Here is a 25,271-nt window from a genome sequence, read left to right as displayed (position 1 = left end):
CACACACACACACACACACACACACACACACACACACACACACACACACACACACACACACACACACACACACACACACACACACACACACAGAATCATAAAGGAGATTCTTCCCATGAACAAACGTCAATCATGGATATTACTGTAGAGTATATTATATTATAGGGTTTAATTCTGATATAATAATGATAGATGATTATAACAGTTATATTAAGACCCATTCCTATTGGTGCTCTCTGATCCAGTGTTCCGGGTGTTCCTTCCTCACTGTGTGAGGGCATACAGTATAAAGACTGTTGTAAAGGAGGGACAGAGCTTCACTGTGTTCTCAAATTCATGTTCAGGGAGAGATATTATTATTCTAATCTGAAGTCACATTGAGTGGGTGGTGATGGACAGCTTGTGGGTGTGTGATGGAGATTAGACCTAAGAACTCTCCTATTTGGCAGTCTGTAATGGCATTAAACATAAACTGACATTTTGATCCAAAAACCAAAACTGATCCTAGATCAGCACTCCTACTCTTTGACATTGTGGATACGGGCCCCTGATATAGTTGTCTTATGATGAACACAGAGGTGGTGAACAGTAGGTGGTAAAGGCTCTCTGATTAACAATGTGACTGAACAAATACATTGACAGGAAGCAGTGTTGCCAAACATAACTACTGACCTTAATTCATCATTCGGGTTAGACTGACTGTCACGCCCTGACCTTAGAGAGCATTTTATTTCTCTATTTGGTTAGGTCAGGGTGTGATGTGGGGTGGGCATTCTATGTTGTTTGTTTCTATGTTTTGTCTGGGTATGGTTCTCAATCAGGGACAGCTGTCTATTATTGTCTCTGATTGGGAATCATACTTAGGCATCCTTTTTTCCTTTTGGTAGTTGTCTTCATTTGTGCATGTATAGCCTTACAGAGTTTCACGGTCATTTTTGTTGTATTATTGTTTTGTTGGCGACATTTGCAAATAAAGGAAAATGTACGCTCACCACGCTGCACCTTGGTCCATTCCATATGACGGTCGTGACACTGATATTCATAGCTAGGGCTAAACTAACACTTATAGCTAAGTCTAGATGAACATTCTTAGCTTGGGTTAGACTAACATTCCTAGCTAGGGCTAAACTATCATTTCTAGCTAGGGCTAGACTAACATTCCTAGCTAGGGCTAGACTAACACTTCTAGCTAGGGCTAGACTAACATTCATAGCTAGGATTAGACTAACATTCCTAGCTAGGGCTAGACTAACATTCATAGCTAGGGTTAGACTAACATTCATAGCTAGGGTTAAACTAACATTCCTAGCTAGGGCTAGACTAACATTCCTAGCTAGGGCTAGACTAACATTCATAGCTAGGATTAGACTAACATTCATAGCTAGGGCTAGACTAACATTCCTAGCTAGGGCTAGACTAACATTCATAGCTAGGATTAGACTAACATTCATAGCTAGGGTTAGACTAACATTCCTAGCTAGGGCTAGACTAACATTCCTAACTAGGGATATAATAACATTCCTAGCTAGGGCTAGACTAACATTCCTAGCTAGGGTTAGACTAACATTCCTAGCTAGGATTAGACTAACATTCCTAGCTAGGGCTAGACTAACAACCCAAAAGGCAGACTATTATGTATCAGGCATCTACTATGGTGGGAAATGAAGACAGCAGCTGACAACTTATGATAAGGCTGAGGACTGCTGGCAGAGTTAGCAAGACAGAGGAAATGACTATTCATTAGTTAAAGGACCAGTTTAGAACATTTATTGTGGAAACAGAATGGATGTGATAATGAGGATTCAGGAAGTCAATGAGAATGGAATCGATGAAGCAGAGGGCCGCAGATGAAGGATCCAGAGGGTTGACCCTGTAGAGTTTGGCTTGGAGTCTCAGGTAGACGTCCCCGTCAGGCTGTGGTAGTAAGGCTGCTGTGGTGATGACAATCACCCCCCAAGAGATCCTTGGAAGAACCTTATAGATACTAGCTAGACGGATGCAAAACCTTGATCAGGCTCGTAACATGCAGTGTCATTCAACGCAACATGCACTAGACTAACATTCATAGCTAATGCTAGACTAACATAACTAGGGCTAGACTAATATTTATAGCTAGGTCTAGACTAACATTCATAGCTAGGGCTAGACTAACATAACTAGGGCTAGACTAACATTCATAGCTAGGGCTAGACTAACATTTATAGCTAGGGCTAGACTAACATTTATAGCTAGGGCTAGACTAACATTTATAGCTAGGGCTAGACTAACATTTATAGCTAGGGCTAGACTAACATTTATAGCTAGGGCTAGACTAACATTTATAGCTAGGGCTAGACTAACATTTATAGCTAGGGCTAGACTAACATTTATAGCTAGGGCTAGACTAACATTTATAGCTAGGGCTAAACTAACATTTATAGCTAGGGCTAGACTAACATTCATAGCTAGGGCTAGACTAACATTCATAGCTAGGGCTAGACTAACATAACTAGGTCTAGACTAACATAACTAGGGCTAAACTAACATTCATAGCTAGGGCTAGACTAACATAACTTGGGCTAGACTACCATTTATAGCTAGGGCTAGACTACCATTTATAGCTAGGGCTAAACTAACATTCATAGCCAGGGCTAGACTACCATTTATAGCTAGGGCTAGACTAACATTTATAGCTAGGGCTAGACTAACATTCATAACTAGGGCTAGACTACCATTTATAGCTAGGGCTAGACTAACATTCATATAGCTAGGGCTAGACTACCATTCATAACTAGGGCTAGACTAACATTTATAGCTAGGGCTAACATTCACATAACTGTAAACTCTCAGGCAGAGATTGTATTGCCAAAGAATTCCTTCACATAATTCAAACCAGACGCAAAGAGATTCAGGTTCACAGTCAACAGGTGTGTGTGTGTGTGTGTGTGTATGTGTGTGTGTGTGTGTGCTTGCGTTGTGATGAAATTCCTGGCTATCCCCGTCCACAACACCCTAGCAAAACTAAAACCTACTTGACAGCGCTCACTGTTGCCCCTAGTGGCTGATTTCCACGTAATCTCCTGACGTCCTCAGATGGATGGACGTCGAATACCGACTTGTACCGTGTGCTACCGGGCTGGAACAGATACCCACAGAAAGCATCTCTGTGTCATTTTATTGGGGTTGAATGTAATGGTGTTATCTTTCATATTGGAACCCGACACCTTGATTCTGTATCTGTTATGATGTTAGAGGAAAGTTTCCTATCAAAGATACGTCTCTTATACTTCCTACTGAGATGCATTGTGATCATAACTCATCTCAATCTCCTGTTACACACACAACTCGCCTTTCCTGACACAGTTGAAACAGTCCGTCTCTGTCCTATTCAGACACAGTCGGCAAATTTACCACGGTAACGCTTCCTCTCTGTCCGTTGGTTTATAATGAATCTATACACCAGCCTAGCGCTCCAGTCTCCAGCAGAAACAGACCGGCCGTAGGGCAGTTTGGCAAATGCCAGATGGGCTGGTCCATTGTTAGCTGAGTGGGCCTGTCTAAATAGTTTTTTCTTGAGCAGAATGATCATTATTTGGCTAATACTGGGGGCCTTGAAGAAAACCATAGGCCAGTGTGGGGGCCTTGAAGAAAACAATGGGCCATTATGGGGGCCTTGAAGAAAACAATGGGCCATTATGGGGGCCTTGAAGAAAACAATGTGCTAGTTTGGGGGCCTCGAGGAAAACCGGTGTGTTAGAAATGCCCAGGCCGATTTCTGGTCCCAGTCCGTCTCTGGTCTCCAGCCCATAAAGCATTATATTATATGAGATTATATTATATTATACAAATCTCTCCTGTCATTCTCTCCACAGTCTCTATGGGGTTTTCATTACTGGTACCTACTAAAAGAGAATGCTAGAAATTAATGGAATGCCTTCTTATCCTATTAGAACCCAATGGCCTGTGGAAAGTATTGGGGGCACACACACACACACACACACACACTTCCCTCTGTCATCGCAATGCGTCATCTAGAAAAAAATCATGCCGGTGATTCATAAATGCAGATTTTTTTATACAACTGCATTTTTCTATGAGTATCTTGTTGTAGCTGGAACCTGATGCACCTGAGGGAGGGATGTGTGTGTTAATGTGTGTGATGGACAACAATCAGCCAGGAGCAGAGAGCTCTTAATGGGATGACATGAATGAAACAGATATTGTGAAGTGGCAAACAGATATTGAAGAGGGCCAACAGATATTGAAGAGGGCCAAGCGTGTCATGATGAATGTATTATTCAACAAATTAGATATTTTCACTCATCTTTGGTAAAGTTTAAAAAAAAATGTTTTACAACATTGCTTCATTTCAACTGACACTGTATTTTTTGTGCACGTTATGGGGAATAGGGTGCATTATATAGGGAATAGGGTGCATTATATAGGGAATAGGGTGTTACTTGGGGTGCTTCCTAGAATGCAATTCAGGCCCCTAGTCTAGGTCAATATATAGTAGGAGGAAGATAGCCTTACTGTCATAGTCTGACTCACTACCTGTATGTCAGTTGGGATAGTGCCTTGAGAGCAGGTTGGGCCCTAGCCTGTCAGAGATGTCTTCATGGGCCTGTTCACAGCACCACAGTGTAGGAGGAGGATACTAAAGGATAACCTTCCTGTCACAGCATGTGATTTACTACCTATCTGTCTGAAGGGGGGCTCCAGTCTCTCACTCATTCAATTACCACTGTTTTATGACTCGCAGACCATCCACAGAGCACACATGCGCACACGCACACACACAGCATCCCCCAGAGTAAACACAGTAATCTCTGCTCAATCAAATACAGCCAGAGGGCCTCATCCAGATCGGATAACTCACAGTCCTGAAGATGCCAGGCTGCCAGGCAGTCCCTACTCCCCACCTTTATTGGTTTGTTTGGGCTTTTACAGCAAATAGCTAATAACTGTCTGGTCTCTACCCTCTGCTGCCACAACTATACAAAAAATGGGTCTGTTTTTTTACACTCATTTTCTCCTGGCTGTCACTGAGCGAAAGAGCTTTTCGGTTGTTCATCGATAATCTGTTTATCAATATGTTTCCAAGCCCACAACCAAACATAACATCATGTAATGTTCTACTGTCTATGTTGGCGATGAGGACAACAACAATCGGGATATTGACGATTCCTCAGACATGTTCTTTATTTCCTGGCTGTCACTGTAGAACGAGCCGTTTGTCTGTCCTTCGATAAACTCGACAAAACCTGCCACCGTTAGTCCAAGTAATCACACATTACAAACATCTCGTAGACCATCTATGTTGGAGATTAGAGCAAAACAACAATTATCACTGTCTAGGCTTCTCCTTATTGGTTCAATGAATCTCAATCACATGCTGGTAATGATCATAACAATCTCCTTCCACACCTTGCAATAACCCTGATGTAATGTTGGCGCGGTGAGACATCCTCCTCCGGGAGTCTCTGCAAACCTAAGAAGGATGCCGGCAATTGAACCTCTGTCGGTTGCCTGACTGCCTCTAATTTCAACCATTTGAAGCACATCTGTAATCTTCTCCTGTTGCATTACCTTCGGGGTGTGTGTGTCTCTCCAAGGATGAGGAGCTTCTGAAAGAACAAATACTCGTTATCGCTTATCTCCTCAAGCGCTGCCGCGCCGACACCAGCCGGTGACGACGGTGGCAGGCCTGTATAGCCTACAGTACAGCCTTGAGTCCCACTCTCTCTTCCATGTTGGTGTGGTTTTATTGGACGATAGGACAGTGAAAAGAAGACAATAAAGGTATGAGTGTGAGACAGAAGGGGACTGGGTAGAGTTTGATCCCATGCCAAATCAGGCCAATCTGTGTCCTGTCCAGGGGGTGTACTTATACATCAAATTGCCTCAAGTTACAACAAGAGATAAGTTCCTGACCAATGGGCTGTTCTGGCTCCTTTCCTATGGGCCGTTCTGGCTCCTGCCCTATGGGCCGTTCTAGCTCCTGCCCTATGGGCCGTTCTGGCTCCTGCCCTATGGGCCGTTCTAGCTCCTGCCCTATGGGCCGTTCTGGCTCCTGCCCTATGGGCCGTTCTAGCTCCTGCCCTATGGGCCGTTCTGGCTCCTGCCCTATGGGCCGTTCTGGCTCCTGCCCTATGGGCCGTTCTGGCTCCTGCCCTATGGGCCGTTCTGGCTCCTGCCCTATGGGCCGTTCTGGCTCCTGCCCTATGGGCCGTTCTGGCTCCTGCCCTATGGGCCGTTCTGGCTCCTGCCCTATGGGCCGTTCTAGCTCCTGCCCTATGGGCCGTTCTGGCTCCTGCCCTATGGGCCGTTCTGGCTCCTGCCCTATGGGCCGTTCTGGCTCCTGCCCTATGGGCCGTTCTAGCTCCTGCCCTATGGGCTGTTCTAGCTCCTGCCCTATGGGCCGTTCTCAAGCGAGGCTACTTACTTTACTTACTACATCTCAAGCTGCTACGTGTTGTTTTCATATTTCAGCTGAGAGTTCCCACTTAGCCACTTAGCAGGGGGGAGGAGAGGTCCCCAGATCTGAGAGCAATGGAGGGAGGGATGGTGGAGCTGGAGAACGACTGGGGGGGGAGAAGAGGGAGAGGGGTTTGTTAGTAAGAGGGACCAGAATAAGCTGGCTGTTTGTTATGTTGGCCCCCCAGGGACGCTGAGGATAGACTACTAGGAACTCTGGACAGGCTCCATCTGGCTCCATGCTGAGTGGGTCAGAGAGATAACACACACACACTCTGGACCAATCACTGGGGGATGACACATCCAGGAAAACGTTCCTCTCTCTAAGATCACGTCCTTAAAGTGGGCTATGGGGTAATGTTTCTGTTTATATATATCAATATGGGATCAGCACTTTTCCTTGACCCATGAGATCAGGAAAATACTCCAGTTATAAGAGAACTAAAAGTGTGTGAATGTTTAAATGAGGCCTCTGACTGGACATCATACCGTACCACATAGTAGTTCATGACAAATGGAATACCACGGACTATCTGCTGCTTTTTGGGGTCATTTTTCATTTTGTGAAAGATTCGATCTCACTACTTTGCTGAGAAAATCCCCCATGGTCTGAGTAATTCCCCATGAAACAAACAAAACTACCAACATGTGAGCAGAGAAAGAGAGAGAAAGAGAACGAGAGAGCGAGAGAGAGTTTAGAGAGCAGAGCAGATGGTTTCCCTCCCCTAAGCTCTCCTCTCCACTTTTCCTGCCGCTGCTCGGATGGACAGATCTGCCTGTTGTGAGGAAAGAAGGATCAAATGATTACTTCATCAGCATTCCACGCAGCAACTCATACGGACAACTGATTCTCTCACTCCTCTCCCTCACTCCTCTCCCTGTACATGGCCCCGTACACACTCAGGTTGTACAACTGACGTACAACACATTTGACACAACTGTTTTAATACAGCAGAGAGTTTGTCTGCACAATTTTACGTAAACAAAGGTTGTCAAGAATCAATGGTTGTGTAATCACTTTTGTGCAGTGAAGCTCTCCGTTGTCAGACACAACAATACCAGTTGTAACACAACCGTTGTGTCAAGTAATTAACATTTGACCTGCTTTGTGTCTTATTTTTTATTTTCCCCATCCATCCACCCACCCACCCATCCATCCATCCATCCATCCATCCATCCTTCCACTAACTAGAAGCACAAGCATTTCGCTACACATGCATTAACAGCTGCTAACCATGTGTTTGTGACCAATAAAATCTGATTTGATTTGACCCATCCGTCTCCCCATCCACCCACCCATCCTTCCATCCACCCACCCACACATCCATCCACCCATCCTTCCATCCACCCACCCACACATCCATCCACCCATCCTTCCATCAACCGACCCACCCACCCACCCACCCATCCTTCCACCCACCCACCCATCCTTCCATCCACCCACCCATCCTTCCATCCACCCACCCATCCCATCCACCCACCCACCCACCCACCCACCCATCCTTCCACCCACCCACCCATCCTTCCATCCACCCACCCATCCTTCCATCCACCCACCCATCCTTCCACCCACCCACCCACCCATCCTTCCATCCACCCACCCATCCTTCCATCCACCCATCCATCCACTAACCATAAGCTCTAAGGATATAAGGCTTCTTTGTAAATCAAAAACATGAGGCATATTTCTGCCTTTTTCTCAGCGATTGTTGATGTAGAAGATGTATTTAAAAGCTTCCCATTTGTCTTTCCCTGTGGGAAGGGATTGAGGGAGGGGTGAGAGGATGGAAGGATAAGAGGATAGAGGGCAGATGTGGTTGGAGCGGTAGAGGAGAGGAGAGAGAGAGCATGGAGTTGCTTCAGGGGCCAAGGCTTATTTCTAAAATGCACTCTTTGTTTCTCTCTCTCTCTCTCACACACACACACACACACACACACACACACACACACACACACACACACACACACACACACACACACACACACACACACACACACACACACACACCTGTATTGATTAACAATGTGTTGCTCAAAGAGAGATACAAACAAAGTGACTCCCTGCAGACTCTCTACAAGAGCTTCTCTTTACTATGACCTGTGCTGCCATGCAACCAATACATCGGCATAGTTTAAAAGCCTTTTCTTCCCAAATAGTAAATAAATACATGGGCTCACAAGTGGGATGGAATACAGATGGAATACAGTGGGATGGAATACAGATGGAATACAGTGGGATGGAATACAGATGGAATACAGTGGGATGGAATACAGATGGATTACAGTGGGATGGAATACAGATGGAATACAGATGGTATACAGATGGAATACAGTGGGATGGAATACAGATGGAATACAGTGGGATGGAATACAGATGGAATACAGATGGAATACAGATGGAATACAGTGGGATGGAATACAGATGGACTACAGATGGAATACAGTGGGATGGAATACAGATGGAACACAGTGGGATGGAATACAGATGGAATACAGTGGGATGGAATACAGATGGAATACAGTGGGATGGAATACAGATGGATTACAGTGGGATGGAATACAGATGGAATACAGATGGAATACAGTGGGATGGAATACAGATGGAATACAGTGGGATGGAATACAGATGGAATACAGATTGAATACAGATGGATTACAGTGGGATGGAATACAGATGGGATACAGTGGGATGGAATATAGATGAAATACAGTGGGATGGAATACAGATGGAATACAGATGGATTACAGTGGGATGAAATACAGATGGAATACAGATGGAATACAGTGGGATGGAATACAGATGGAATACAGATGGAATACAGTGGGATGGAATACAGATGGACTACAGATGGAATACAGTGGGATGGAATACAGATGGATTACAGTGGGATGGAATACAGTTTTCCACTAGCTGTCAGAAGTATTTTAATATTTTATTTTATCCTTTATTTAACTAGGCAAGTCAGTTAAGAACAAATTCTTATTTATTTTACAATGACGGCCTACCCCGGCCAAACCCGGACGACACTGGGCCAAACCCGGACGACACTGGGCCAAACCCGGACGACACTGGGCCAAACCCGGACGACACTGGGCCAATTGTACGCCGCCCTATGGGATTACAATTCCAGCCGGATGTGATGCAGCCTGGCTAATAATAATGGATGGTTCTGGATCAAAGTTGAGCTATCAAGTGGAATAGAATAATCAAATGACACTGTGAACAAGTCTATCTGAAGAACAGAACAAAGCCCATGCTTTGGAAAGAAAAGTGAGAGATTGTTTCATTATGGTTGTCTAGTAGGCTTGGAGTTAAGGCAATAGACTACGTAGTTACTGTGGATCAACTATTTTAGAGCATATGATCATCTCCGGTTTATGACAATTGATTATTATTTGATGTGGATTAGGTCCTATTAAACAGTAGCCAACTGTCATTGCTAATTCAATCTAAAGATTGATAAAAGCATCCAACTGAACCTATTTGCCACCCATTTTCCAGATCAAATAAACGTACAGTATAAACACACAGAGAGAGAGAGAGAGAGACAGAGAGAGAGAGAGAGAGAGAGAGAGGCACACTCACACAGAGAGAGAGAGAGAGAGGCACACACACAGAGAGAGAGAGACACACACAGTCTTGTAACAAATGTATATTTGCTAATGCACCTGTTTTTTGTTTTAAGGTCCATGCGACAAGGCTCATTCCCAGCTTAAATATTTGCTCGTCATGTAGGTTTAACATCCGCATTGTTCTTCTAGCTCTCTGAGGTGCATTAAATAACATGTACGAGTAACCACCTCTCTTAGATTATGTCCCAAATGGAAACCATGCGTCCCAAATGGCCAATGGTCAAAAGAAGTGCACTATGTAGGGGATAGGGTGCCGTTTGGGAAGCATTTCTTTCGTGCTCTCTCATGTAGCGCAGCACAAAGCAGCACTCCAAAAACCAGCACAAATACAACACCCCTCACTGTTTATATCCTCTTTCTTTGATAGATATGAACATGAAGTTTGTGTACGATAAAAAATATACTAATGCTCAATTTTACATCATATTTTAAATTTTTTTTTATATTGTTTTATATTTTATTTTATATTGTTTTTATATTGTTGTCTACCTTTACCCTTTTGTGGATCAGTGAAGTAATTTATGAAGATCAATCTTATATTACATGTCTGTCTGGTATACTCATAAAAGCAATGACATTTATATTGTGTGTTTTCAACTAATCCTGTAACAGCAATGACACACAGTGTTACGGCTTTCTAGGTGTGGTGAAGGAGAGTCGGACCAAACTGCAGCGTGTAGATTGCGATCCATATTTAATGAACAAAACCAAACACGAAATAAACACAAACACTACAAAACAAAGAACGTAACGAAAACCGAAACAGCCTATACTTGTGTAAAACTAACATAGAGGACACTAAGGACAATCACCCACGACAAACTCAAAGAATATGGCTGCCTAAATATTGTTCCCAATCAGACAACGATAAACACCTGCCTCTGATTGAGAACCACTCCAGACAGCCATAGACTTTGCTAGATAACCCCACTAGCTACAATCCCAATACATACACACAAAAACCCCAAGACAAAACACACCACAATACAAAAACCCCATGCCACACCCTGGCCTGACCCAATACATGAAGAAAAACACAAAATACTAGACCAGGGCGTGACACACAGCCTGGTATGTGACTGGTATCAATGTGAAACATGGTCAGTCGCTTTTTTCCAGGAAATACAATTATTTAGATGATGTACACAGGGTGTGTGTGTGCCACAGGAGGCTGCTGAGGGGAGGACAGCTCATAATAATGTCTGGAATGGAGTCAATGGAATGATATCAAACACATTTATTTTATTTCACCTTTATTTAACCAGGTAGGCAAGTTGAGAACAAGTTCTCATTTACAATTGCGACCTGGCCAAGATAAAGCAAAGCAGTTCGACACATACAACGACACAGAGTTACACATGGAGTAAAACAAATATACAGTCAATAATACAGTATAAACAAGTCTGCATACGATGTGAGCAAATGAGGTGAGATAGGGAGGTAAAGGCAAAAAAAGGCCATGGTGGCGAAGTAAATACAATATAGCAAGTAAAACACTGGAATGGTAGTTTTGCAATGGAAGAATGTGCAAAGTAGAAATAAAAATAATGGGATGCAAAGGAGCAAAATAAATAAATAAATACAGTAGGGAAAGAGGTAGTTGTTTGGGCTAAATTATAGGTGGGCTATGTACAGGTGCAGTAATCTGTGAGCTGCTCTGACAGTTGGTGCTTAAAGCTAGTGAGGGAGATAAGTGTTTCCAGTTTCAGAGATTTTTGTTGTTCGTTCCAGTCATTGGCAGCAGAGAACTGGAAGGAGAGGTGGCCAAAGAAAGAATTGGTTTTGGGGGTGACTAGAGAGATATACCTGCTGGAGCGTGTGCTACAGGTGGGAGATGCTATGGTGACCAGCGAGCTGAGATAAGGGGGGGACTTTACCTAGCAGGGTCTTGTAGATGACATGGAGCCAGTGGGTTTGGCGACGAGTATGAAGCGAGGGCCAGCCAACGAGAGCGTACAGGTCGCAATGGTGGGTAGTATATGGGGCTTTGGTGACAAAACGGATTGCACTGTGATAGACTGCATCCAATTTGTTGAGTAGGGTATTGGAGGCTATTTTGTAAATGACTTCGCCAAAGTCGAGGATTGGTAGGATGGTCAGTTTTACAATTTAGTTTTACTTGTACTTAGTTTTACTTGTATTTAAGAGCAATTGGAGGCCACGGAAGGAGAGTTGTATGGTATTGAAGCTTGCCTAGAGGGTTGTTAACACAGTGTCCAAAGAAGGGCCAGAAGTATACAGAATGGTGTCTTCTGCGTAGAGGTGGATCAGAGACTCACCAGCAGCAAGAGCGACCTCATTGATGTATACAGAGAAGAGAGTCGGTTCAAGAATTGAACCCTGTGGCACCCCCATAGAGACTGCCAGAGGTCCGGACAGCAGACCCTCCGATTTGACACACTAAACTCTATCTCGATCACAAAGAGAAGTAGTTGGTGAACCAGGCGAGGCAATCATTTGAGAAACCAAGGCTGTCGAGTCTGCCGATGAGGATGTGGTGATTGACAGAGTCGAAAGCCTTGGCCAGATCAATGAATACGGCTGCACAGTAATGTTTCTTATCGATGGCGGTTAAGATATCGTTTAGGACCTTGAGCGTGGCTGAGGTGCACCCATGACCAGCTCTGAAACCAGATTGCATAGCAGAGAAGGTATGGTGAGATTCGAAATGGTCGGTAATCTGTTTGTTGACTTGGCTTTCAAAGACCTTAGAAAGGCATGGTAGGATAGATATAGGTCTGTAGCAGTTTGGGTCAAGAGTGTCCCCCTTTGAAGAGGGGGATGACCGCAGCTGCTTTCCAATCTTTGGGAATCTCAGACGACACGAAAGAGAGGTTGAACAGGCTAGTAATAGGGGTGGCAACAATTTCGGCAGATAATTTTAGAAAGAAAGGGTCCAGATTGTCTAGCCCGGCTGATTTGTAGGGGTCCAGATTTTGCAGCTCTTTCAGAACATCAGCTGAATGGATTTGGGAGAAGGAGAAATGGGGAAGGCTTGGGCGAGTTGCTGTTGGGGGTGCAGTGCTGTTGACCGGGGTAGGAGTAGCCAGGTGGAAAGCATGGCCAGCCGTAGAAAAATGCATATTGAATTTCTCAATTATGGTGGATTTATCAGTGGTGACAGTGTTTCCTATCTTCAGTGCAGTGGGCAGCTGGGAGGAGGTGTTCTTATTCTCCATGGACTTTACAGTATCCCAGAAATGTTTTGAGTTGGTGTTGCAGGAAGCAAATTGGAAAACACAGGGTTAATGTATCTGATACCATTCCACCTATTCTACTCCAGCCATTACCACGAGCCCGTCCTCCTCAATGAAGGTGCCACCAACCAAATCAATTTAGAGTTTTCCTTTTTTCAATATAAATTATTATTTAAAAAATATTGCAACCAATAGAATGGTATACAGTATATATGGGGGATACAACAATCCCAGCTCTGCAGATTTTGCTGCAACGAGACAGAATCCTTCGATCTGTTTTGATACTGTCCATACGTAGCTGGTTGTTTGCTGCAGGTCCAGGAACAGATGAAGAATTGCAACACGTACCTGGAGTTAACTCTGGAGATCTGAAAAGCCAGAGTCAATCGATCAATAATATAATAATACTCGAAGCAGAAATGTTTTTCTTTCATTTATAATTTGTGGAAACTATGAGAATAGAGAGAACTTTTGTGAAACGGCACAGTTGGAAAGATATATGGCAAATAGAAATCAAAACTGAATGGTGTTCAGAGATAGATCGGAGGGGTTGAGTGGAGCTGAAGGATGGGACTAAAAACAAACAAAATATAACTAATGTCAAATATACTGTGTCTGTAAAATGTATATAGTGTGTATAAGCTGGAAGTAGAAGCCTAAGTGTTGTTGTTCATTAGTTTACTCCAATTACGGAAGGTAGGGTTAGGGGAAAATAATAAAGGAAAATATATATAAATAAATTATAATATATCTATATCTATATTTTTAACATAGCATATACACTATGTTTATACACTACCGGTCAAAAGTTTTAGAACACCTACTCATTCAAGGGTTTTTCTTTATCTTTTACTATTTTCTACATTGTAGAATAATAGTGAAGACATTAAAACTACGAAATAACACATATGGAATATGTAGTAAGTGTTAAACAAATCAAAATATATTTTATATTTGAGATTCTTCAAATAGCCACCCTTTGCCTTGATGACAACTTTGCACACTCTTGGCATTCTTTCAACCAGCTTCACATGGAATGCTTTTCCAACAGTCTTGAAGGAGTTCCCACATATGCTGAGCAGTTGTTGGCTGCTTTTCCTTGACTCTACGGTCCGACTCATCGCAAACTATCTCAATTTGGTTGAGGTGGGGGATTGTGGAGGCCAGGTCATCTGATGCAGCACTCCATCACTCTCCTTCTTGGTAAAATAGTCCTTACACAGCCTGGAGGTGTGTTGGGTCATTGTCGTGTTGAAAAACAAATCATAGTCCCAATAAGCCCAAACCAGATGGGATGGTGTATCGCTGCAGAATGCTGTGGTAGCAATGCTGGTAAAGTGTGCCTTGAATTCTAAATAAATCACAGACAGTGTCACCAGCAAAGCACCCCCACACCATCACACCTCCTCCTCCATGCTTTACAGTGGGAAAAACACATGCGGAGATCATCAGTTCACCCACACCGCGTCTCACAAAGACACGGCTGTTGGAAGCAAAAATCTCCAATTTGAACTCCAGACCCAAGGACAAATTTCCACCGGTCGCCTCCCGAGTGGTGCAGTGGTCTAAGGCACTGCATCACAGTGCTAGCTGTGCCACTAGAGATTCTGGGTTCGAGCCCAGGCTCTGACGCAGCCGGCCGCGACTGGGAGGCCCACAGGCGGCGCACATTTGGCCTAGCGTCGTCCGGGTTAGGGAGGGTTTGGCCTGCAGGGATATCCTTGTCTCATCGCGCATTAGCGACTCCTGTGGCGGGCCGGGCGCAGTGCACGCTGACATGGTCGCCAGATGTACGGTGTTTCCTTCGACACATTGGTGCGACTGGCTTCCGGGTTGGATGGGCATTGTGTCAAGAAGCAGTGCGGCTTGGTTGGGTTGTGCTTCGGAGGATGCATGGCTCTCGACCTTCGCCTCTCCCAAGTCTGTATGGGAGTTGCAGCGACGAGACAAGACTGTAACTACTACCAATTGGATACACGAAATTGGGGAGAAAAAAGGGGTGAAAAATCGACTAATTTAAAAAAAAAATCCACCATTGATGGATGTCCATTGATCATGTTTCTTGACCCAAGCAAGTCTCTTCTTCTTATTGGTGTCCTTTAGTAGTGGTTTCTTTGCAGGAATTTGATCACGAAGGCCTGATTCACACAGTCTCCTCTGAACAGTTGATGTTGAGATGTGTCTGTTACTTGAACTCTGTGAAGCATTTATTTGGGCTGCAATTTCTGAGGCTGGTAACTCTAATGAACTTATCCTCTGCATCAGAGGTAACTCTGGGTCTTCCTTTCCTGTGGCGATCCTCATGAGAGCCAGTTTCATCATAGTGCTTGATGGTTTTTGCGACTGCACTTGAAGAAACTTTCAAAGTTCTTGACATTTTCCGTATTGACTGACCTCCATGTCTTAAAGTAATGATGGACTGTCATTTCTCTTTGCTTATTTGAGCTGATCTTGCCATATTATGGACTTGATCTTTTACCACATAGGGCTATCTTCTGTATACCACCACTACCTTGTCACAACACAACTGATTGACTCAAACGCATTAAAAAGGAAAGTAATTCTACAAATGAACTTTTAAGAAGGCACACCTGTTAATTTAAATGCATTCCAGGTGACTACCTCATGAAACTGGCTGAGAGAATGCCAAGAGTGTGCAAAGCTGTCATTAAGGCAAAGGGAGGCTACTTTGAAGAATCTCAAATATGAATATATTTGGATTTACTTAACACTTCTTTGGTTACTACATGATTCCATATGTGTTATTCCATAGTTTAGATGTCTTCACTATTATTCTACAATGTAGAAAATAGTACAAATAAAGAAATTCACTTGAATGATTAGGTGTTCTAAAATGTTGACCTGTAGAGTATATGGGGGATTGGAAACGACAGAGACAATTAAATCTATCTGCAATATTAAAGCTGATCCACCCCCTAAAAATAAATTATTAAAATAAAGTGCCACCAACCTCCTGTGGTCTCTCTCAACCTCCTGTTCTCTCTCTCTCTCTCTCTCTCTCTCTCTCTCTCTCTCTCTCTCTCTCTCTCTCTCTCTCTCTCTCTCTCTCTCTCTCTCTCTCTCTCTCTCTCTCTCTCTCTCTCTCTCTCTCTCTCTCTCCCTCTCTCTCTCAAAAAACACACACACAGCGTCACAGGTTGTCGAACAGAGAGTGAGCGTGAGAAAGAGAGAGAGCGTGAGAAAGAGAGAGAGAGAGAAAGAGAGAGAGGGGAAACAACCCTCACAGAAAAAAACATTTTGAATTTCACTTGATCACATGTGAAGTGTTCCAAAAACACATGTTTTCATGTGATCACGTGGTCTTATGTAATGTTTATATGATAATGTGATCAATACATGTGATCACATATGAAGTGTTCCAAATGAACATTTTCACATGATTTCACATGTGAAAGTTCATGTGTAATCGTGTGATTTTCCACATGTGAAATGATGTTTTTTCCATAAGGGAACATGATGAATACTAGAACATGAAGTGACGCTGAAATGCATTGGTTGGATGTTTTTCTATTCAACTCCATTCTCATTGTCCCATAAGGGGGTGACTAAATTAATATTGTCTTAACAACACTGCACACACACTCACACACACACACATACAGTACACTAGTTGCGGTCGGTGTTTTTATGAGCCTGGCCTTATTTCCATTACAGCATATTGGATGACTGTCAGTCATATTCCATTCACCCACCTCAATGTAAACATTGATAGGTTTAGGCTACTACAGGATACAGTTTCTCTATACCCATCATGAGGTTGCTACAACCTAGCCTATGAATGAAAGTTTACGACGTAGGTGCACAGGTCGAGAGAAACATTTGAGTACTCAAAGTGACAGAGAGTGACACATTCAATAACACCTTGCACACACTTGCATGCATCTAGCATGTAATCATTAGCCCAACAGTTCCAAAATATAATTTCTATTCGAGAAATTCAGGTATGTTTATCCCTGTTTCATTCCTTTTGCTTCCATTTAAGAAACGCTTTCCAACCGAATTGGTGGAATGAATACACCCCTGATCACACGCAGACACGGTTCACTTTATATCATAACCGCTACACACAGCCTACATTGTTGTTGTCACACCCTGACCATAGTTTGCTTTGTATGTTTCTATGTTTTGGTTGGTCAGGGTGTGAGCTGGGTGGGCATTCTATGTTACATGTCTAGTTTGTCTAGTTCTATGTTTGGCCTGATATGGTTCTCAATCAGAGGCAGGTGTTCGTCATTGTCTCTGATTGGGAACCATATTTAGGTAGCCTGTTTGGTGTTGGGTTTTGTGGGTGATTGTCCTTAGTGTCCTGATGTCCTTGTTCTGTGTTAGTTTACACAAGTATAGGCTGTTTCGGTTTTCGTTACGTTTATTGTTTTGTAGTGTTTGTGTTTAGTGTGTTTTTTCATTAAACATGAATCGTAATCTACACGCCGCATTTTGGTCCTCTGATCCTTCTCGCCTCTCCTCTTCAGATGAAGAGGAGGAAGACCGTGACAGATGTCACCTAATTAACTAACATCATATTAGTCAACATAGCTATTGGAACTAACACATTAGTAAACTCACTACAATCATGCAGTACAGTGTAGTCAGCAAGCAGTTTAGCGGTTACACCGGCGGGCCCTGTTGGCAATAAATTAATAAAACCGAAAGATGACCTTAACTTGGAAGAATGTCGATGTTAGCCACAGCCAGTTAGCTAACATAGCATCCCTTTCGGGTTGAGCCAGGTGTTTGAGTAGGCTAAACTAGCTAGCTGCATTCTCTAGCAAAGTGAAAGTGAAATAAATACAATGACATAAAGCTAGCTCTCTCTCCTGCTTCTCATTCATTTTTAAATAAATACATTTGTTCAAAACTGTTCAACTATTGTCTTTCTCACTCTTTGAGTCAACTACTCACCACATTTTATAAACTGCAGTGCTAGTTAGCTGTAGCTTATGGTCTGAGTACTAGATTTATTCTCTGATCCTTTGCTTGAGTGGACAACATGTCAGTTTATGCTACAAGAGCTCTGATAGGTTGGAGGAAATTCTTCGGAAGTTGTCATAATTACTGTGTAAGACGTAAATATATTTCGTATAGTTTTATCTAAAAAGGATAATTATTTTAATGTTTCACTATTTTTATTTTTATGAAATTCACTGAGGAGGATGGTCCTCCCCTTCCTCCTCTGAGGAGCCTCCACTGACACACACACACACACACACGTCAGAGAGTAATAACGTTACAGTCATAGCTGCATTGCATTTCAATGTCTGCGTGCCAAATGGTTTTCTATTCCCTATGGGACCTGGTCAAAAGTAGTGCACTATATAGGGAAAGGTTGCAATTTGGGATGCAAACAATGTTCCTTTTTGAAAAATAAATGTTACTTTTTTAAAGAAAATGTAATTTTCGATGTAATTACTCTTAAGCCATTCGGTTGGTCATGGACGACACGAACCAACATTGGAGGATTTTACAGTTTTTTTTTGTTACACAAACCCACACTGGTATTTGAGAATGAAGACATTAAAACACATGATCTATGACCCAAATGGCACCCCATTTCATTTTTAGTGCCCTACATTTGACCAGGGCCCATAGGGCCTCCAGGCACAATATTGGGTGCTGTTTGGGATGCAGCCATTATCGTTGGCCACAGAAGGTTTTGTTCTCGCTTTTATAAAGGTCATACACTCCTACAGTACCAACATTCCAACGTAATTTACACTAAACGTACCACTCCATAAGCCATTAGACCGATCACAGCCTGCACTTTCACACTACGTGAGTTGTCAGAAGGGCTGGGATGTGCGTGTGTGTGTGTGTGTGTGTGTTTGTGTGTGTGTGTGCGTGTGTGTGCGTGTGTGCGTGTGCATGTGTGTGTGTGTGTGTATATATATGTGTGTGTGTTTGCTGTCAGAAAGGAAGGGGAACCATTTGTAATGCTAATGAGAAATAGTGAATTTGAACATTTAGCTGGTGCTAATAAAAGAAGATAAGAAGTTTTACATTTTCAAAGTAAGTCCTGTTTTTCACTTGAAGCGAGAAAGAGACTTGTTTCCTCTACCTTCTTGCTTGTATCCGACTATGGTGATACCTGTTACATGTATGCCCCTGTTGCATCAGTACGTGTGCTTGACACTGTGTATCATGGGGCACTGAGGTTTATTACGAACACCAAAACCCTCACTCATCACTGTACTCTCTATGTGACAGTGGCTGGCCTTCCTTAGCTCTTCAGGGAGACAGAGACTATGTCATTGCTATGTTTTCATTTACAAGGCCATACTGAGACAGCTCCCATTTTACCTGTGAATCTACATTGTCCAGCAGGCTAATGGCAATTATCTCCTACGCTCACAGGAATGTATCTAAGGCCCGTACAGCTAGGTAAAAAAGCATCCCAGTAGCTCACTCTGGCCCCTCTACTTGGAACGAGCTACAAAAAGACTTGAAAGCAAAGAAGATCGTCTCCTCAAATGATTTTACAGCTAGGGTCAAATCTATTATGGGAAATGATTTAGTGGGCTCTCAATGTTTTGACCCTTATTTGAACCCTCCTCCCAAACCCTATGTGCCTGTTCAATGTGTAAACTGATGCTTTTCAACTGTAGTGCTTCGTGTTTTATGTTGTAAATGACTGAAACTTTGTGTTGCGGTTCTTTTGGCCAGGTCTCTCTTGGAAAACATTTGTTTAATCTCAATGAACCTGGTAAAATAAAGGTAAAATAATCAAATATATATATATTTTTTTTAGTGCATTGTTCTGTTTGCTCTTTCTCAATAACATGCACACACACACACACACACACACACACACACACACACACACACACACACACACACACACACACACACACACACACACACACACACACACACACACACACACACACACACACACACACACACATCAATATTTAACATTGCATTCACTGTTGACACATGCAAGAACTCTTAGTACAGTGCAGAAACAACATAATTAGTCAGTCAGGTAAATGAAGACCCATTTCAGTTGAATGGATTCAGTTGTGCAACTGACTAGGTATCCCCCTTTCCCTTCCCTGCTCCTATTCTCACGTTAGACAGCCTCCCTTCACACAATTTGTCAACACCATGTGTCTGTGTGTGTGTAAATCTTGGTGGGGCAAACAAATGCAACACTAAACAATACATTAATTGCACTATAACAGTGACAAAGTGCCCACAAGCTGTTAGGTCCGACATAAAGCTGTCCCAACAGCAGAGCTTTCTTTTCAGCCACTGCTACCCCTGGCTATCAGCGAAACAGTTCATTCAGCCTCATTTACTGCCTTTTTTAAAAACATAGCTGATATGGCTTACTTGCCTAACAAAGAGGTTAAACAAATGTGGTCTCTACTGACAATTGAGATGTACAAACTATGGCATAATGGGACAACGAGCGGATAAGAGGTAATCCGTCATTTCGATTGACATAGTCAATACAACTATTTGTTCAGCCCTTTTGAAATGTACAGTGTCAGAATTCAGAACATGGGCCGTTCGTACAGTATTCTCCCTGTACACCGAGTCAGAATCGTGGGACAAATAAAGGGGAATATAAGCAGATAATGAAAGAACTTACAATATTCGATGATGACATTTCTCAAAAACAGGCTACATGGATGTGGACCCCATTCAAATGTGTGGATTTGGCTATTTCAGCCACACCCGTTGCTGATGGGTTTATAAAATCGAGCACACAGCCATGTTATCGCCATAGACAAACATTGTCAGTAGAATGGCCCGTACTGTAGAGCTCAGTGACTTTCAACGTGGCACAGTCATGGGATGCCATCTTTCCAACAAGTCAGTTCGTTAAAATGTTTCCCTATTAGAGCTGCCCCAGTCAACTGTAAGTGCTGTTATTGTGAAGTTGAAACGTCTAGGAGCAACAACGGCTCAGCCGTGAAGTGATAGGCCACACAAGCTCACAGAATGGGAACGCCAACTGCTGAAGCACATAGGGACTTAAAATAGTCTGTCCTCGGTTGCAACACTCAGTACCGAGTTCCAAACTGCCTCTGAAAGCAAAATCAGCACAATAACTGTTAGTCGGGAGCTTCATGAAATGGGTTTCCATGGCCGAGAACCACACACAAGCATAAGATCACCATGCGCAATTCCAAACGTTAGCTAGAGTGGTGTAAAGCTCACCGCCATTGGACTCTGGAGCAGTGGAAACGTGTTCTCTTGAGTGATGTATCACGCTTCCCCATCTGGCCGTCCGATGGACGAATCTGGGTTTGGCGGATGCCAGGAGAACGCTACCTGCCCCAATGCATAGTGCCAACTGTAAAGTTTGGTGGAGGAGGGATAATGGTCTGGGGATGTTTTTCATGGTTTGGCTAGCCCCCTTAATTCCAGTAAAATCTTAACGCTACAGCATACAATGACAGTCTAGACAATTCTGTGATTCTAACTTTGTGGCAACAGTTTGGAGAAGGCTCTTTCCTGTTTCAGCATGACAATGCCCCCGTGCACAAAGCGAGGTCCATACAGAAATGGTTTGACAAAACTGTTGTGGAAGAATTTGACTGGCCTGCACAAAGCCCTTTGGAATGAATTGGAACGCCGACTGCGAGCCAGGCCTAATCGCCCAACATCAGTGCTTGACCTTACTAACGTTATTGTGGCTGAATGGGAGCAAGTCCCCACAGCAATATTCCAACATCTAGTGGAAAGCCTTCCCAGAAGAGTGGAGGCTGTTATAACAGCAAAGGGGGGACCAACTCCATATTAATGCCCATGATTTTGGAATGAGATGTTCAGTGAGCAGTTGTCCACATACTTTTGATTATATAGTTTATTTAGGGTCAAATCTATTATGGGAAATGATTTAGTGGGCTCTCAATGTTTTGACCCTTATTTGAACCCTCCTCCCAAACCCTATGTGCCTGTTCAATGTGTAAACTGATGCTTTTCAACTGTAGTGCTTTGTGTTTTATGTTGTAAATGACTGAAACTTTGTGTTGCGGTTCTTTTGGCCAGGTCTCTCTTGGAAAACATTTGTTTAATCTCAATGAACCTGGTGAAATAAAGGTAAAATAAAATATATATATATATTCATTTTTTTCGCATTGATCTGCTTGCTTCTTCGTAACACACACACACACACACACACACACACACACACACACACACACACACACACACACACACACACACACACACACACACACACACACACACACACACACACACACACACATTTAACATTGCATTTAATGTTGACACATGCAAGGACTCTTAGTACAGTGCCACGCTTCACACTATTTGCCAACACTGTGTGTATGTGTGTGTGTGTGTGTGTGTATGGTCACGCTTCATAGTCCACTATAAGCCAAGCATGGGCAGTCGTTCACACAGTTGTGTGTGTTGATTTATTACTGCTTGTTGAGTCAATTTAATCATCACAAAGTGCTACAGATCCTGCTCTATATCCGGATAGGTTTAGGTTTATCACGCCAACCTTATCAACTATGTACAGTTGAAGTCAGAAGTTTACATACACCTTAGCCAAATACATTTCAACTCAGTTTTTCACAATTCCTGCATTTAATCCTAGTAAAAATTCCCTATTTTAGGTCAGTTAGGATCACCACTTTATTTTAAGAATGTGAAATGTCAGAATAATAGTAGAGAGAATGATTTATTTCAGCTTTTCTTTCTTTCATCACATTCCCAGTGGGTCAGAAGTTTACATACACTCAATTAGTATTTGGTAGCATTGCCTTTAAATTGTTTAAGTTGGGTCAAACATTTTGGGTAGCCTTCCACAGATGAATGTGGTACCTGTGGTACCTTCAGGTGTTTGGAAATTGCTTCCAAGGATGAACCAGACTTGTGGAGGTCTCCAATTTTTTTTCTGAGGCCTTGGCTGATTTATTTAGATTTTCCCATGATGTCATGCAAGGAGGCACTGTGTAGGTAGGCCTTGAAATGCATCCACAGGTACACCTCCAATTGACTCAAATTATGTCAATTTGCCTATCAGAAGCTTCTAAAGCCATGGAATTATTTTCTGGAATTTTCCAAGCTGTTTAAATCAAATCAAAACAAATGTATTTATATAGCCCTTTCATACATCAGCTGATATCTCAAAGTGCTGTACAGAAACCCAGCCTAAAACTCCAAACAGCAAGCAATGCAGGTGTAGAAGCACGGCACAGTCAACTTACTGTATGTAAACTTCCGACCCACTGGAATTGTGATACAGTGAATGATAAGTGAAATAATCTGTCTGTAAACAATTGTTGGAAAAATGACTTGTGTCATGCACAAAGTAGATGTCCTAACAGACTTGCCAAAACTATAGTTTGTTAACAAGAAATGTGTGGAGTGGTTGAAAAACGAGTTTTAATGACTCCAACCTACGTGTATGTAAACTTCCGACTTCAACTGTATGTGTCATATGAGGACAGGATGGGCTGTGTGTGTGTGTGTGTGTGTGTGTGTGTGTGTGGAGGACTAAAATCACTAATGGAACTCAAAGAAGAGAACTACCCCCTAGAATCGATTGACTCTAATATAATAAGCATAATACAAATAATCCTCATCAAAATCCATCTGTTTTAGATAGAGATATCTGTTTCTGCTTGGGCTACTGTCCGCAGACCGTCAGCCTTCCATCTGCGGTGGAAGCTGGTAGAGCTACACCAGGAGACATCCCGGAAGTCTGTCTTCTCATGTAAATGTCTGTAGCGACCAAACAGTACGCGCTACAAACGAATTACCCCACCGTAGAAACAGGAGACTCTCATGAACACGTACATGTCAGATTTTGCTCTACGATGCTTACAAGTTTCACAAGATTCGTCTGAAGTAACCCTGTACCAGTTTTAAAAAAGGAATGGAAGTATGGAGGTACTTTAGTGCCAAAAAAGAGTTAAATATGGATAAAAATATGTGTAATAATTTCCTGAGCTTTCTTATAGCTCTCAGATATAGGACAGACACTTCGAAATATGCTTAATTTTAATGTATTTTTTGACTATGTTATTCAATGTGTTGTTATGGGCTAATAGCAGGAAAGCCAAATGTAATGTTTCATCAAATCATTATTTTTGTTGGGTCCTAAAATTCAAACAATTCCTTGGTATGACCATCTTAAAACAATTACATATGTTAGCTTATTAGAAACCCAGCCCCGGGCCCTTAGACTCTAGGGGGTTTAACGGGAAAAGAGCACCGCCGCAAAGAACCGGCAGCAGTGCCAGTAGCAATAAACCATGTCTACAGGATGAACCTGCCCCCACTGAGACAACCTCTGCACATCACCGATTGGCCTATTCAGCTATCTCCAGACCAATAGCAAGCCAGACCTACACCACAACCCAAACACAGTATACTTGGAAGGAATCATACTGGACTAAGAGGGATCCCAAAGGAAGGTGTGTGATTATGCACACCCACGTGTGTGTGTGTGTGTGTGTGTGTGTGTGTGTGTGTGTGTGTGTGTGTGTGTGTGTGTGTGTGTGTGTGTGTGTGTGTGTGTGTGTGTGTGTGTGTGTGTGTGTGTGTGTGTGTGTGTAAGGGCTTAATACGTACAGAGATTAGCTGTACATGTCAGCTTACTCTGAAGTTCATGAAAACATGGTACTGAGTGTGCTAACAGGGTTGAAATTTGTCACATTTTACTCAGTGGATATATTATATTCGCATACTCTCTACGTTACATTTTTGCATAATTATTTCAAATGGGTAAGATGCTCCACAGCTCCAAGATGAAGGAACCCTTTGATTCTAACACAGCCGTGACATACTATGTTCTTTGTGTACGTGACAGGAATGTGAAAAAGGAACGTGACAAAACGTACAGTCACTGAACTCTACAACGGCATAAAGTACGAGGGGTTTCATTCTCAACTTCAATGTGACGACTGTAAAGTTCAGGAATATGATTCGTTGACTGTTGGTTGAGTCCAAAACAACAGTCGTTCTTAACAGTGCTTC

General features: G+C 42.8%; 1 pseudogene; it reads right to left on the bottom strand.

Moving 5' to 3' along the window:
• Positions 1-6,485: 6,485 nt before the first annotated feature.
• The window catches only part of LOC112236764, a 28,061-nt pseudogene continuing 9,275 nt past the window's right edge, over positions 6,486-25,271 (bottom strand).

This window comes from Oncorhynchus tshawytscha, linkage group LG02 (genome assembly GCF_018296145.1).
Source record: "Oncorhynchus tshawytscha isolate Ot180627B linkage group LG02, Otsh_v2.0, whole genome shotgun sequence".
NCBI lineage: Eukaryota > Metazoa > Chordata > Actinopteri > Salmoniformes > Salmonidae > Oncorhynchus > Oncorhynchus tshawytscha.
Note: the sequence above shows the minus strand (reverse complement) of the source record. Positions and strands in the feature narration are given on the sequence as shown.